This window comes from Ranitomeya variabilis, chromosome 5, assembly GCF_051348905.1.
Source record: "Ranitomeya variabilis isolate aRanVar5 chromosome 5, aRanVar5.hap1, whole genome shotgun sequence".
Lineage (NCBI taxonomy): Eukaryota > Metazoa > Chordata > Amphibia > Anura > Dendrobatidae > Ranitomeya > Ranitomeya variabilis.
Genome location: NC_135236.1, coordinates 299,904,873 through 299,920,377, shown reverse-complemented (window position 1 = coordinate 299,920,377; position 15,505 = coordinate 299,904,873). Strand labels below are relative to the sequence as shown.

Genomic DNA, 15,505 nt, shown 5'->3' with positions numbered 1-15,505 from the left:
ATGACTTGGAATGTATGGGATATTAAATCCCCCTGGAAGAAAATTAAGGTATTTTCACAGATTAGATGCCATCATCCCCATATCGTGGCCTTGGTGGAGACACATCTGACCAGGTACATGGCCCGGTGCGTACAGAAACCATGGGTACAATGGTACATCCACGCGTTCCACACTAGCTATTCGAGAGGGATCTCGCTGTTAATATATAGAGATGTTAGATGGGAGGCGGGATTCTGAGGGTCGTTTTGTTTTTGTATACGTGCTAATCAACTCTCGTGAATATGTTATATTGTGTCTATAACCCTCCTCCGGCTAATACATCAGTCCTTCGGATGGCAATGAGTTTTGCCTTAAATTATCCAGATGCACATGTCATTTGTATGGGAGATTTTAATTTAGTCATGGATAATTGTCTTGATAGTCTAAGACTGGGTGAAGAGATATCAGGGGAGCCCCCCTCTCCGTCTCCGACTTCGTCTCAATTAGCATTATTTATGGAGAGTAGCGAGTGGTTAGATCTGTGGAGGATGCGTCACCCTGGGACAAAAGGTTATACTTGCCACTTGTCCACTAGGCGTTCTCTGTCCCGCATAGATTACATATTCGGATCCAGCGGATTAGCAATGTGGGTAGACAGCATTGAACATGGCAATAGAGGAATCTCAGATCATAGCCCGATTGTACTCAATCTTAAATATGGGCAATCAAATAATAGTATTGTTTGGAAACTGAATCCCTTTTGGCTGAAATTAATAGATTCTAACGACAGAACAGCAGACCAGTTGAATTGCTTCATTTTGTCCCACCTAGAACCTCAGAACATTCATTTATTTTGGGATACCCTTAAGGCATATTTAAGGGGATGTTTGTCTTCTACAATCTCCTATGTCAAAAGGGTGACATCGAAAGAGGATGACAAGATGGAGCGGCGATTGAAAGATACTGAGGCCGCATATATATCTAACCAAACTAATGGTAATAGAATTGAGTGGCTAACCTCACAAAGGTTATATACCCAGCATATAGACACTAAGTCTAAACGTAAATTGTTCTTTACACGTCAATGCTATTTTGAATTGGGAAACCAAGCAAGTACATTTTTGGCTTTTCTGGTACGTCAACATAACACATCTAACATGGTATTACAGATTCGTACACCTGATGGCTCATTGGCATCCACAACTGAAGAAATACTTCAGTGCTTTCATGATTACTATAAGTTGTTATATCAGTCTAAGGGTACTGTCACACAGTGGCACTTTGATCGCTCCGATGGCACGATCCGTGACGTTGCAGCGTCGCTTGATTATCGCTCCAGCGTCGTAGACTGCGGTCACACTTTGCAATGCACGGCGCTGGAGCGATAATTTCATGACGTAGTTGCGATGTAGAAGTCATACGGGACATTGGGAATATCATGCACACCTTTGTTACACGCTGCGATCATGCCGCCACAGCGGGACACTTGACGACGAAATAAAGTTTCAAACGATCTGCTACGACGTACGATTCTCAGCGGGGTCCCTGATCGCAGTAGCGTGTCAGACACAGTGATATCGTAACTATATCGCTTTAATGTCACGGATCGTGCCGTTGTAGCGACCAAAGTGCCACTGTGTGACAGTACCCTAAGAGTGGCCTCGACACTTTACAATGTCTAGATTACCTATCAGATGTAACATTTCCCACATTGAGTCCTACCCAGCGGGCCTTTATGGATGCTGAGTTCACTTTGGAGGAGATAGAATATACTATAGCGGACATGGCCTCTGGGAGGGCTCCTGGACCAGATGGATTTCCCATTGAGTTATATAAAAAATATCAAGATATATTAGCACCACTCTTACTGAAGGTATTTCGGGGTGTATGGGGGGGTAGATGTATGCCAGACACCTTTTATGAGGCAAATATTATCATACTCAAAGGAGGGAAAAGACCCTTTAGAATGCGGATCTTATCACCCCATATCATTGGTAAATGTAGACTACAAAATCTTTACTAAAATCTTAGCCATCAGACTGAATTCAATTATAATGGATCTCGTTCATCCAGATCAAACTGGTTTCATGCCCGGTAAGAGCACGTCTATTAACATCAGACGAGTCCAGTCAATAATTCAATATAGTTTGGATAAGTGGGCATTAGCATCGCTAGATGCAGCTAAGGCGTTTGACTCTCTTGAGTGGCCCTTTCTGTCGGCATGTTTGCAAAGATATGGTTTTGGGGATAAATTCTTAAAATGGGTTAATATACTATACATGAAACCTAAGGCCCATATAATTGTAAATAATTCCATTTCTGAGCCCTTTTCATTATATAGAGGGACCCGTCAGGGATGCCCCCTCTCTCCAGCTCTTTTTGCCCTTGCGATAGAGGCACTGGCAATGCGATTGGCAATACGTATAAGATATTCCCCTGACATTAAGGGTATAGATATAGCGGGTCGTGTGGATACCATTGGTTTATATGCTGATGACATGGTAATATTCATGGACAGGGCGGAAGAAACACTGCCACGGGTGATTACCACTATAGATAAATGTAGCAAATTCTCGGGCCTATATATAAATTGGAACAAGTCTGCTTTATTACCTCTTTCTCATGCCCCAATATCTAATCTTGATACTCTTTCCTAGTTACCTATTGTTTCTAATTTTAAGTATCTAGGTATCTACATGTTTCAATATAGTGATTCGGACTTACAACTTAATGTTTACCCACTATTGGAATTAGTTAAACTTAAATTCTCATCTTGGAGTAAACTTCCGCTATCCGTCGCAGGCCGCATTCATTTATTTAAAATGATATTACTCCCTAAGCTCAGCTATTGTCTTCAACATAGTGCAGTAATAGTACCTAAATCCCTCTTTACAAACTTAAATTCACAAATCACCTCTTTTATATGGGGGAAAACGCCTAAGCTTAAGCTATCTGCTCTGCAGAGACCTAAACAGGGGGGTGGAGCAGCATTACCTGATTTTTTTCTGTATTATCTGGCCGTACAGACTAAACCAATAAGTAAATGGATGCCTAATAATTATCTCCCTAATTCTGAACATCATATACTTCATTCTGCCCGAACCAAATGTCCGTTGAGCCTCCTGGAATCAGAATAAATTAATGTCCCTCGTTTACTATTTTTGCTTCGACTGGCACGGTCAATTTGGAGACAAATTAAAAAAGTTGTTGGATTTAAAGATATTATAGCTGAAATGCCTCTATGGAAAAACAATTATTTTCCGGTGTTGTTAAACCACCCATCCACTGATTTTTGGATTTTCTATGGTGTCTCCTCGGTGGGTGATCTGTAAGACCAGGGGACCTTCATGTCTTTTGAACAATTGCAGGCTAAACACGGCGTCCTGAGACCTCAATTTTTTTGTTATTTACAACCGAGATCGGCCTTTCAGTCGTATATGAGAAATGTGGGCGCAGATCGAACCATCTCGTCTTTACCCCTGATAGGAATCCTTAATTCGCAAGGTCCTCAGGGCCTTATCTCCTCTTTGTATACCTATATGCTATCAGTGGGAACTGGGTCCGCTTTAATATCTGTTAGAGGAAAAAAAAAATACAAAAATTATTGCTTGGAAATTCGGAGGCATGTTGTCAGAAGTTTATAGAATAAAAGAACAATTTACATTTTACTCAAAAATATACCTATAAAGAGAAAAATCAGACAAATTGAACATTTTGCAGTGGTCTCTTAATTTTTGCCAGAGCTGTAAACGAGAGAGAGGGGGAAAAAAAGTGAGATCTAAGAGCTAGCCTTCTATAAATGTAGACATACTTTGGGGAAGCATTCATGCAGGGGTGCATTTTTGCACTATTATTCGTGTACAGTTATTCAAAGTACAGTTTTCTAAGTACTGGCAGTTAAAACATGGCAGTTAGACAGGGCAGGAGACAGGTAAGACAATCTAAATCTAATCCCTGTTCATTTTAAACAGAACAAATATGCACCATATGTATTTGTATAATATTTATCCTGGTTGCCGCATTCACTTACATTCACCACCCTTGCATTAACTCTTTACGCTCCATCTATATCGGCCCCTCTGTCCTTGCCTCTCCTATATATAGCACTCATGCTCTGTTCACATTGCTTAACAGAGCTGACCCATTCAGTCCCACCATCCAACACAAGAGACGCTCTCAAAAATCACTTAACCATCTGCTTATTCTTTCTATCCTCCTTCTCCTAGTCGCTGGAGACACCTATCCCAACCCCGGCCCCTCATGTTATAGCCAGTCAAACCTCCCAACTGCTACACTCAGAAACCCCTCTAACCTTATTACTATTCCATGTATGCCTTCGGCTTCTTTCAATTGTGCCCTTTGGAATTCTCGTTCTGTGTGTAATAAACTCCCTTTCATCCACAACTTCTTCCTTTCTGATTCTCTTAACCTCTTGGCTCTTACTGAAACCTGGATCCAGCAGTCAGACACCACCGCTGCTGCTGCTCTTTCATATGGTGGACTACACTTTTCTCATACCCCAAGATCGGACAACAAAGCAGTTGGTCTGCTCCTATCACCCAAATGTACCTTCCAAGTTATCCCCCAAGTACCCTCACTTGTCTTCCCTTCCTTTGAAATCCATGCTGTCAGACTCTACATCACCTTCTCCCTGCGAGTGGCCTTTCTCATCAGTTTCTGGATCACTTTGCCACCTGGCTTCCTCACTTTCTTTCCTGTGACATCCCCACCCTCATCAAGGGTGATTTCAACATCCCCATTGCTTTTCCCCTCTCCCCATCTGCTTCTCACCTTTTATCTTTAACTTCCTTTTTCGGCCTCTTGCAGCATACTAACTCTCCAACGTATGAAGATGGAAACTCCCTCGACTTGGTCTTCTCCCGACTTTGCTCAGTGGATGATTTCACAAACTCCCCTCTCCCGCTCTCTGACCATAACCTCCTTTCTTTCTCTATCAAGAACTGCCATCCCGCTCAGGTCACCCTCACTTTCCACACTTATAGAAACATACAGGCCATTAACTCCCAGAAACTTATAAAGAACTTGCAGTCATCATTGGCCCCTATCTCCTCCATCTCATGTCCTGATTCTGCACTGACACATTACAATAAAACCCTGCAAAGTGCCCTGGATGAAATTGCACCTCCTATACATAGGACAACTCGGCACAGACGGCGACAACCATGGCACACGCTGCAAACACATTTCCGGCAGCGGTGGAGAAAATCTAATCTACCCGAAAATTTCATCCATTATAAGTTCATGCTTAAAACATACAACTCTGCCCTTCACCTCTCCAAACAAACCTATTTTAACACCCTCATCACCTCACTGTCCAATAACCCTAAACGTCTCTTTGACAGTTTCTAGTCCCTACTCAACCCAAGAGTGCAGGCCCCAACCACAGATCTCCACGCTGACGATCTGGCCAATTACTTCAAAGAAAAAACTGACCACATTCGACAGGAAATTATCTCCCAATCCCTTAATACCATGCACTGTTCTCCCTTCCCCACTGCATCTAGTTCGCTCTCTGACTTTGAACCAGTCACAGAAGAAGAAGAAGTAATCAGGCTCCTTGCATCTTCTCGCCCAACCACTTGCACCAGTGACCCCATTCCATCACATCTCCTCCAGTCCCTTTCCCTGGCTGTCACCTCTCACCTAACAAAAATATTCAACCTTTCTCTCTCTCTCTTCCGGTATTTTTCCCTCCTCATTTAAGCATGCCATCATACATCCATTACTTAAAAAACATCCCTCGATCAAAACTGTGCCGCTAATTATAGACCTGTCTCTAATCTTCCCTTCATCTCTAAACTCCTCGAACACCTGGTCCACTCCCGTCTTATCTCTTATCTGCTATCTCTCAGATAACTCTCTTCTCAACCCTCTTCAATCTGGTTTCTGCTCTTTACACTCTACTGAAACTGCCCTCACTAAAGTCTCTAATGACCTCCTAACAGCTAAATCTAATGGTCACTACTCCATGCTAATTCTCTTGGATCTCTCCGCAGCATTCGATACTGTAGATAATCAGCTCCTCCTCACTATGCTCCGCTCCATCGGCCTCAAGGACACCGATCTTTCCTGGTTCTCCTCCTATCTCTCTGACCGCTCTTTCACCGTATCTTTTGCTGGTTCCTCCTCCTCTCGCCTTCCCCTTACTGTTGGAGTTCCTCAAGGATCAGTCCTAGGCCCCCTCCTCTTCTCTTTGTATACTGCCCCTATTGGACAAACAATCAGTAGATTTGGGTTCCAGTACCATCTCTATGCTGATGACACCCAATTATACACTTCTTCTCCTGATATCACACTTGCCTTTTTAGAAAACACCAGTGATTGTCTTACCGCTGTCTCTAACATCATGTCCTCCCTCTATCTTAAACTGAACCTGTCTAAAACTGAACACCTCTTGATCTCCCTCTACTAACCTACCTTTGCCTGACATTGCCATCTCCGTGTGTGGTTCCACCATTACTCCCAAGCAACATGCCCGCTGCCTTGGGGGTCATCCTTGATTCCGAGCTTTCCTTCACCCCCCACATCCGATCATTGGCTCGCTCTTATCTGCATCTCAAAAACATTTCTAGAATTCGCCCTTTTCTTACTTTTGACACTGCAAAAACTCTTACTGTTTCACTCATTCATTCTCGTCTTGACTATTGTAACTCTCTCTTAATCGGCCTCCCTCTTACCAAACTCTCCCTGCTCCAATCTGTCCTGAATGCTGCTGCCAGGATTATATTCCTCACCAACCATTACACCGATGCCTCTACCTTGTGCCAGTCATTACACTGCTTACCCATCCACTCCAGAATCCAGTACAAAACTATTACCCTCATCCACAAAGCACTCCATGGCTCAGCACCACCCTACATCTCCTCCCTAGTCTCAGTCTACCACCCTACCCGTGCTCTCCGTTCTGCTAATGACCTCAGGTTAACATTGTCAATAAGCAGAACCTCCCACTCCCGTCTACAAACTTTTCACGTGCTTTGCCAATTCTTTGGAATGCACTACCCAGGTTAATACGATTAATCCCCAATCCCCACAGTTTTAAGCGTGCCCTAAAAACGCATTTGTTCAGACTGGCCTACCGCCTCAACGCATTAACCTAACTATCCCTGTTTGGCCCATTAAAAAAAAAACATAATCAGGCTCCTCACATCATGTTCTCATACATTTCATGCAGTTAATAGCCCTCTGTGTCTGTACTGTTACATACTTAGGCTGTTAACTGGTTCATGCAGCTTTACATGAACACCCGATCCTTACACTATGGCTGGCCTGAACAACGAAAGCATTTGTTACCATCCACCTCTCGTGTCTCCCTTTTTCCTATAGATTGTAAGCTTGCGAGCAGGGCCCTCACTCCTCCTGGTATCTATTTTGAACTGTGTTTTTGTTACGCTGTAATGTCTATTGTCTGTACAAATCCCCTCTATAATTTGTAAAGCGCTGCAGAATATGTTGGCGCTATATAAATAAAAATTATTATTATTATTATTATTATTATAATAAATGTGATTTAATGTTGAGAAACTCCTTACATTTTTGATAGAAATCAGTTTTGCTGTTTTAAGGAAATCCATTGTTGAAATTCTATGCTAAGTAGTGAGAAGTGCAGTGTGTGGGACCTGCACTCCCAGATCTCCTGCCTCTCTTTCTAGGTCACTCATGTTCCAGTGACCTGACAGTCAGAGACGGGAAGCAGACAGCAGGAGGGGAATAGAGAGAGAGGCAGGGAGGCTGGGAGTGCGCAGTGGCTTTCTTAATTAAAAGGATTGCCTCATGTTGTTAAATGGATTACATTACAAAATGATTGTAAAAATAAACCACTTTGAAATTTAACATTAACCAAAAAATCTATTTTTTCAAGAACAAAGTGATTTTTAATACTATAATTGATGGCTTGTTGTCCAGGTTACTAGCCAACTCAGCAGATTATAAGTGGTGTATAGCTTTTTAAAGCGAAACTGTTGTCAGGATTTTGCTAAGTCACCTACAGACACTGTCAGGTTGGCACTGTTATACTGATTAAAATGATACCTAGGTTGATGAAATCCATAATCATTATTTGCAGTTTTGAGTTAATCATATGCTTGTCCTCCGGGGCGGCCTGTGGGGGTCTTCATGTGGTCCTCTGATTACATATGCATCCTATCAGTTATTATAACAGCTCACTGATCCTCTAGTGACTGGCCTTCTATTTTACATAATGCATATAATAATGTTGATAATGGCATATAATATTGTTGGCTATTGTGAGGCTTCAAAAAAATAATTACATCTAGCACAATGGCGCCTGTGCAGTAGCATCTATCTCTTACCAATAGATGCTATTATGAAAGTGCCGATGCTTGCGCAAATTTGCTACAGACAAATTTTTTTCGTAGAGTAAAATGTTGGCGGCGCATGCGCAGTAGCATCCATCACTTGTTGATAGATACTACTGCGCAAGCGTCACCACCATTTTGCTGCAGGCAATTTCTTTTTCCATCAACAAAACAGCACTGTGATAGATGCTACTGCGCATGCACCACTGGCTCCATTTTGCTGGAGGAAAAAAAAAATTGGCTGCAGCAAAATGGTGCTGGCGCTTGCAGAGTAGCATTTATTGGTAAGACATGCTGTACAAGTGCCGCCGCCAGTGCCATTTTACTAAATTAAATTTTTGTTCTCTAAGCCTCTCAATAGCCATCAAAATTATATGCATTATATAAAATTATGTAAAATAGGGGGCAGGTCACATTAGGAGATATATGTAAGCAGAGCATCATATAAAGCCCCCCCCCCACAGGCCGCCCCAGAGCAAGAGAATCTCATTATCTGAAAACTAGAAATAAACATTAACAACAACCACAAGACGGATTTAATCACCCCAGGTATTATTTTAATCAGTATAACGGTGCCAACCTGACAGAATTTGTAGTTTACTTAGCAAAATCTTGCTGACAGGTTCCCTTTAAGCAAGGAGCATGTGTTTGAAAGCTCTTTGCACAATTTGCAAAAGCAGCTCATAATCTGGATGGATCCCAGGTTATAATGCGGCCACCCTTATTTAGGCTATGTGCACACGTTGCGGATTAGCCTTAGGAATTTCTGGTGCGGATTCTGCCTCTCCAGGCAGAAAACGCAGCTGCGGATTTTGTGCGGATCCGCAGCATTTTTTGTACATTTTTGCTGCGGTTTTGTTGCGTTTTTTACCCCTGCGGATTTCTATAATGGAATGGGTACAAAAACGCTGCAGATTTGCATAAAAGAAGTGACATGCTACTTCTTTTAACCCGCAGCGTTTCTGCAGCCGATTTTCCGCAAAGTGTGCACACCTTTTTTTTTTCTCATTGATTTACATTGTACTGTAAATCAATTGCGGATCTGCAGCGTTTCTGCACCGCAAAAAATGCTGCAGATCAGCAGAGAATCTGCAACGTGTGCACATACCCTTAGTCACACTCTAAGGCCGGCCTCACACTCAGTGTATGTAAATACGGTCCGTTTTTTACGGCCGTAATACGCAGAAAAGTCCCCAAAATAGTGATCCGTATGTCATCCGTAGGCAGGGTGTGTCAGCGTATTTTGCGCATGGCATCCTCCGTATGTAATCCGTATGGCATCCGTACTGCGATATTTTCTTGCAGCCTTGCAAAACCGACATCTAATGGATTTATGTGCTCAAATGTTCGTTAAAACATATATACAGTATATATATATATATATATATATATATATATATATATGTCATTGAGACACATATATATATATTCTGTACTTATATTTAATTCAGCGCGAGATATGTGAAAAGCCGGTAATTCAATTGCCGGCTTTTCATTTCTCCTTCCCAAACCCGACAGGATATGAGACATGGTTTACATACAGTAAGCCATCTCATATCCCTTTTTTTTTTTGCATATTCCACACTACTAATGTTAGTAGTGTGTATGTGCAAAATTTGGGCACTGTAGCTTGTAAAATAAAGGGTTAAATCGCAGAAAAAATTGGCGTGGGCTCCCGCGCAATTTTCTCCACCAGAGTGGTAAAGCCAGTGACTGAGGGCAGATATTAATAGCCTAGAGAGGGTCCACGGTTATTGGCCCCCCCCCCCCCGGCTTCAAACATCTGCCCCCAGCCACCCCAGAAAAGGCACATCTGGAAGATGCGCCTATTCTGGCACTTGGCCACTCTCTTCCCACTCCCGTGTAGCGGTGGGATATGGGGTAATGAAGGGTTAATGTCACTTTGCTATTGTAAGGTGACATTAAGCCAGATTAATAATGGAGAGGCATCAATTATGACACCTATCCATTATTAATCCAATAGTACGAAATGGTTAATAAAAAACACACACATTATTACAAAGTCCTTTAATGAAATAAAGACACAGGTTGTTGTAATATTTTATTATTCTCTTAATCCAGCTGAAGACCCTCGTTCTGTAACAAAGTAAAAATAACAAATCAACAATATCTCATACCTTCCGATGAGCAGTCACGTCCCATGAAGTAAATCCATCTGAAGGGGTTAAATCATTTTACAGCCAGGAGCTGTGCTAAAGCACTCGCTCCTGCCTGTAAAGCCCCGGGTACTGAATGGAAAGCTGGGTGATCTGTAGTTACCTTGCGTTGCGGTGATGCGCCCTCTGCTGGATGTCCTCATATGAACTCGAGCATGGGAACTTTTCCTCTCTAACACCGGTGCGTATTTCTCGCAGGTCACACTGCTGGTCCATGTGTAATCCGTATTTTTCTCGCCCCCATAGACTTTCATTGGCAATTTTTTTGCGCAATACGGTGACAAACGCAGCATGCTGTGATTTTGTACGGCCGTACAAGATCGTATAATACGGATCAGTAAAATACGGCTGATAGGAGCTGGGACATAGAGAATCATTGGGCCGTGTGTTATGTGTATTTTACGGACGTAGTTTATGCGCTCATACGTCCGTAAAACTCGCTAGTGTGAGGCCGGCCTAATGCTGTAGAGGCAAAGCTTCCTCTGCTTGCAGTAAGTGAGGGCGCACAGTTTGGGCCAGAGGTGCAACCATGAAGCTGGGAAGCAGGGAATGGTTCATTTCTAAAGATGGAACGTGAGACATTTCCTTTAAATTCCCACAAATGTCATTCCTATTTTTTTATTGAGTTTGCTTCCAATTAGACTTTTCTATAATGAAGTTGTGTAAAGGTTAATAAATAAAAAAAACTCCTGCTGTCCCCATTGTATTTTATTGCATGCTTCAGCCGTTAAAGTTAGAAATACCTATAACTTGGAACTTTATCTTCTACTTTATGCAGAAATGTTCAACATTCCCTAAAATACCTCCTGAAACATCGATTGATATATGACTTTATTTCAATTTTGTGCGGTAACACGTATGAGAGATGTATAAAGAGAAAAAAGAGTGGCACAGCGAACAATTCAGAATAGTTGCCCAAATGTATCATTGAAGTGAAACAAGGCCCGACAGTTGTAGAGAAAGTGATGGCGCTCGCTAACATTTGTTTTGTCTCACAAACCATTAATAAATTGTCAGTGTCTTCCAGTGGTTAGATTGTGGTTTTCTGCTTCTGAGCGTCTTCTCAAGCCACAAGTTTCTGTTTACTACACTAAAGCTGAATATGATATAGTCAAGCACTTGAATAATATGTTCTTTACATCCCATTGTGTTACTGGATATATTAGTGTGAGCCCTACGTCGCCTTTTTGTACTTACACTTTTATCATGATTTCTGTATCTTGAAAACATAATCTTTTTGGCTTTATATTTGTTTCATATATAGCGTTTTAGATGCTTTATTATGATATGATGAAAATGTGCCTGATTTGGATTGCCACTAAAGATGAGCGGTGTTTGAGTCGAACTGTTCGCCAATTTCAAATTCGAGCTGTTTTGGGCGGTGTTCGAGTCGTTCGACGAACTTGAACAATTTGCTTAAAATTCGGCTGTTCGAGTTTCTGTTCAATAACTGTTCATTCACCAAAAGCCTAGCTTGGTTTTCACATTAAAATTGTTTATCATTGTTAATAGACTGTTTCGGTGTATAGTGGGCGGGGGATGGATCTGTGCTGAAATAATGCCTATCTTCATTTTTTTTTCTTTCCCGCATTTACAGTGGGGCGGTGCAGTCTCTCAGCCTATCAGCAGTGCACACACACACAGCAAAGTGCATGTGATGCACACAAGCAAGGGCATGTGTCATTGGCTGTGTATGTCACATGTCCTTGCCCTATAAGAACCAGCCATTTGCCCCGTCGCCACCATTTCCTCACTGCTGCAGCTAAGGCTTCTTTCACACTTCCGTCTTCCAAATCTGCACAGGATCCGTCAAGACGTTGAAATGACGGATCCTGTGCAGAAAACGTGTGCACTGGGCCCGTCTGACGGACCCATCGAGGCTACGTGCACCTGTTGTGTATGCGTCTTCGCAGCGGTTTTCCGCTGTGAAAACGCATACACAACACAAACCAGGTTAAAAAAAATAAAAAATCGCAATATTCTCACCTACCGACATCCCGCGCAGCGCTGCTCCCGGCAGCTAGCATTCCTAGTAATACATTGCGAAATCTCGCGGGAAGTCGCGGTCTCGCAAGACTGCGACTTCTCGCGAGATTTCGCAATGTATTACTAGGAATGCTAGCTGCCGGGAGCATCGGTGACGCTGCGCAGGACGTCGGTAGGTGAGAATATTGCAATTTTTTAAATTATTTTTAACATTATATCTTGTTACTATTGATGCTGCATAGGCAGCATCAATAGTAAAAAGAGAAAGAGAGCGTGCGAGAGAGAATTTCCCTAAAGGGAAATTCTTCCACGCATGCTCAGTTTGAAAAGACGGGACCCGTCGCTGAATCCCTGCTTTTCACAGTCAGCGATGCATCCTGCGCCCATAGGCTTCCATTGTAGCCAGTGACGGGCAGCGCAGGATGCGTCGCTGACCGATTTTCCGATGTGCAGAAAAAAACGTTCCTCTGCACGTTCTCTCTGCCCGACGGATCGTTTTTTTTTCGCAGGATCCAGGGCACGACGGATGAAACGGATGGCCATCCGTCACAATCCTTCGCTAATACAAGTCTATGAGAAAATGCAGGATCCTGCAAATTTTTTTGCAGGATCCTGCATTCTCAAAAACTGACGGATTGTGACGGGAGCTGAAAGACAGAAGTGTGAAAGAGGCCTTAGTGTTAGACGGCACCGCTGCTGCTGTGGGCGCTATACAGTATAAGGCCGACGTCACACTCAGCGTATGAAAATACGGTCCGTTTTTTATGGCCGTAATACGCAGAAATGTTCCCAAAATAGTGATCCGTATGTCATCCGTAGGCAGGGTGTGGCAGTGCATTTTGCGCATGTCATCCGGTATGTAATCCGTATGGCATCCGTACTGCGATATTTTCTCGCAGGCTTGCAAAACCGACATCTAATGGATTTATGTGCTCAAATGTTCGTTAAAACATATATATACAGTATCTATATATATATATATATATATATATATATATATATATATATATATATATACAGTTAGGTCCATATATATTTGGACAGAGACAACCTTTTTCTAATTTTGGTTATAGACATTACCACAATGAATTTTAAACAAAACAATTCAGATGCAGTTGAAGTTCAGACTTTCAGCTTTCATTTGAGGGTATCCACATTAAAATTGGATGAAGGGTTTAGGAGCTTCCGCTCCTTAACATGTGCCACCCTGTTTTTAAAGGGACCAAAAGTAATTGGACAATTGACTCCAAGGCTATCTCATGGACAGGTGTGGGCAATCCCTTCATTATGTCATTCTGAATTAAGCAGATAAAAGGCCTGGAGTTGATTTGAAGTGTGGTGCTTGCATTTGGAAGGTTTTGCTGTGAAGTAAACATGCGGTCAAAGGAGCTCTCCATGCAGGTGAAACAAGCCATCCTTAAGCTGCGAAAACAGAAAAAAAAACATCTGAAAAATTGCTACAATATTAGGAGTGGCAAAATCTACAGTTTGGTACATCCTGAGAAAGAAAGAAAGCACCGGTGATCTCATCAATGCAAAAAGACCTGGGCGCCCACGGAAGACAACAGCGGTGGGTGATCGCAGAATAATCTCCATGGTGAAGAGAAACCCCTTCACAACAGCCAACCAAGTGAACAGCACTCTCCAGGAGGTCGGCGTATCAATATCCAAATCTACCATAAAGAGAAGACTGCATGAAAGTAAATACAGAGGGTTCACTGCACGGTGCAAGCCACTCATAAGCATCAAGAATAAAAAGGCTAGAATGGACTTTGCTAAAAAACATCTAAAAAAGCCAGCACAGTTCTGGAAGAACATTCTTTGGACAGATGAAACCAAGATCAACCTCTACCAGAATGATGGAAAGAGAAAAGTATGGCGAAGGCGTGGTACAGCTCATGATCCAAAGCATACCACATCATCTGTAAAACACTGCAGAGGCAGTGTGATGGCTTGGGCATGCATGCCTGCCAGTGGCACTGGGTCACTAGTGTTTATTGATGATGTGACACAGGACAGAAGCAGCCGAATGAATTCTGAGGTATTCAGAGCCATACTGTGTGCTCAGATCCAGCCAAATGCAGCAAAACTGATTGGTCGTCGTTTCATACTACAGATGGACAATGACCCAAAACATAAAGCCAAAGCAACTCAGGAGTTTATTAAAGCAAAGAAGTGGAATATTATTGAATAACCAAGTCAGTCACCTGATCTCAACCCAATTGAGCATGCATTTCACTTGTTAAAGACTAAACTTCAGACAGAAAGGCCCACAAACAAACAGCAACTGAAAACCACCGCAGTGAAGGCCTGGCAGAGCATCAAAAAGGAGGAAACACAGCGTCTGGTGATGTCCATGAGTTCAAGACTTCAGGCAGTCATTGCCAACAAAGGATTTTCAACCAAGTACTAGAAATGAACATTTTATTTACAATTATTTAATCTGTCCAATTACTTTTGGTCCCTTTAAAAACAGGGTGGCACATGTTAAGGAGTTGAAACTCCTAAACCCTTCATCCAATTTTAATGTGGATACCCTCAAATGAAAGCTGAAAGTCTGAACTTCAACTGCATCTGAATCGTTTTGTTTAAAATTTATTGTGGTAATGTCTAGAACCAAAATTAGAATAATGTTGTCTCTGTCCAAATATATATGGACCTAACTGTATATATATATATACAGTGGGGCAAAAAAGTATTTAGTCAGTCAGCAATAGTGCAAGTTCCACCACTTAAAAAGATGAGAGGCGTCTGTAATTTACATCATAGGTAGACCTCAACTATGGGAGACAAACTGAGACAAAAAAATCCAGAAAATCACATTGTCTGTTTTTTTATCATGTTATTTGCATATTATGGTGGAAAATAAGTATTTGGTCAGAAACAAACAATCAAGATTTCTGGCTCTCACAGACCTGTAACTTCTTCTTTAAGAGTCTCCTCTTTCCTCCACTCATTACCTGTAGTAATGGCACCTGTTTAAACTTGTTATCAGTATAAAAAGACACCTGTGCACACCCTCAA

General features: G+C 42.1%; 1 protein-coding gene across 1 annotated transcript in view; it reads left to right on the top strand.

The window, feature by feature from the left end:
* Positions 1-15,505, top strand: part of LOC143773630 (uncharacterized) — a 138,696-nt gene that overhangs the window by 17,721 nt on the left and 105,470 nt on the right. The window lies entirely within an intron of this gene.